Below are 1,841 nucleotides of genomic sequence, written 5' to 3'. Positions count from 1 at the left end.
CCCCCCCCCCCCCCCCATCCAAAACAAAAGGCAGCATCACAGGGGAAACTGGGTCAACCTTTCAGACAGAAGAGGAGGTGGCAGCAGATGCTCCTCTGGACTTTAAAGGGAGCATATCAAGCAAAATCCACTTCTTTAACCATTCAGTGTATTTTGTCGTGTACTTTGAGTCTCTAGGAGTGCAGAAAGGTTGGATTTAGTTTCTTGATTTTCTGAACAATTATGTCACCGTATTTGCGACGGAACCTCTAAAAAAGGTCTGGACTTACCAACTACAATTGTCCTCATTCTCAGGGTCAGATTCTGGCTCCAACATGTAAGGCTAGATGGACAAGTCTTCTGTTGTTGACATCTTTTAACTAATTTGTAAATAAAAAGTTACTGCAACGCTACATAGTCATAAATGCCTCTATCAAACTGGAATGGACCGATCTTGAAGTTGGAGGGGAGGTGGGGTTTAAAGTGCCTCATTTGTATTTAAAGAGACAGCCTCAAAATGAGTTAATCAGAAACACACCTTGGGAAAGCAGTAAAAGAGTGGCTTGTGGAGTTACAATGAGGACGAATTCAGACCAAAGCATTGCAGTTCTACTTTATATGTATGCCCCAATTTAAAAGTAAAAAAGGGATGCAAAAGCATAATATGTCTTCTTTAAAAAACTAACATGGCACAAACATTTCCTCCCCAAAAAGGCAGAGAATACACAAATAAAAGATGAGCAAAAGGATATCCGTATACAGACAGATAAATTGAAAACTCCCAGAAGAGATAAAAGATTTCCATTCTGTCAGAAACACACAGAAAAAGACAAACCACATATTCCTGCCAACTCTTTCATCTCTCGGCTGCTGGCGCAGAAGCACGCCGCCATCACCGAGACAAAAGGCCTCACCATAACAACCAGTAAAGGGAAACAACAATGAGCCCCCTCCTCCTCCTCCTCCTCTTTTTTGTCATCGTCATCGTTTTTTTAGCACATCAGAAATGAGTTTCACAGCAGGAAAATGACACGATCATAAAAATACAGCAAGAGAAACAAGAGCATGTACCTGGATTTTCATTTTCCAACAGGAATTCATGGTTGCTTCCGGTAGCCACCTCACTTCACTCGTCTCTTACACACACACACACACACCCTGTCACGCACACACACACACCCCACACAGACAATGGTTGCTCAAGAAGGTTACATTGCCCCCGTTGGTAAATCCCTGAGATGAGTCCAGATTGAGAGAGAGTCCCAGACCAAAAAAAAAAAAAAGCCTTGGCAAACACGGAAGTGGAGCTGCAGCAACAATGTCAGCTGTCACTGTGGTGACTGCAGGACGACAGGACACAGAAGAGACAAAAGGCAGATGAGAGGACAGGGAGAGGAGAGGAGAAGTGGCTTCTCTACATTCTTTCCAAACACAAATACTGAGGAAGAGCTTCTGCTTGTCCAGGCTTGCCTCCCTTCTCAGCTACAGAAACACACACACACACACACTCTGACTCAGTCTGCTGCTATATTCTCATTGGCTGAGCCCATCGTCCAGCTGATCTTGACAAGAAGCGGGGGGGAGGGGCAAACTGTTGTTGAATCATTCAAGAGGAAGAGGTGTCCTTTAAATAGACCGTCTGCTCTGCGCACTGAGCTGAGCCTTAAATCCCCCCCAGCCCTGCTTAAGCCCATCCAGCACCACCACACGCCCACCAACATCCCGCCCCCGACCCCCCAGCGTTTAAAGACAAAAGAGTCAGCTGGTGAAGCACCATCAGCGTCCACCAATCAGAGAGGCTGTTACTCCCACCTCCGCCAATCTCCTGTGAGCAGAGAGAGGTGCAAGGTGGAGCAGAGCAA

The 1,841-nt window shown here is 45.8% G+C and overlaps 1 protein-coding gene across 1 annotated transcript in view; it reads right to left on the bottom strand.

The window, feature by feature from the left end:
- marchf8 (membrane-associated ring finger (C3HC4) 8) overlaps positions 1-1,498 on the bottom strand; it is a gene marked incomplete in the record, with an annotated part of 39,144 nt that extends 37,646 nt beyond the window's left edge. The window contains 1 exon segment of the mRNA XM_014026785.1: positions 1,121-1,498.
- Between the last annotated feature and the right edge of the window lie 343 nt (positions 1,499-1,841).

Source organism: Austrofundulus limnaeus, unplaced genomic scaffold (assembly GCF_001266775.1).
Source record: "Austrofundulus limnaeus strain Quisiro unplaced genomic scaffold, Austrofundulus_limnaeus-1.0 Scaffold0, whole genome shotgun sequence".
Lineage (NCBI taxonomy): Eukaryota > Metazoa > Chordata > Actinopteri > Cyprinodontiformes > Rivulidae > Austrofundulus > Austrofundulus limnaeus.
The sequence above is the reverse complement of the archived record's forward strand: the minus strand, read 5'-3'. Positions and strand labels throughout refer to the sequence as shown.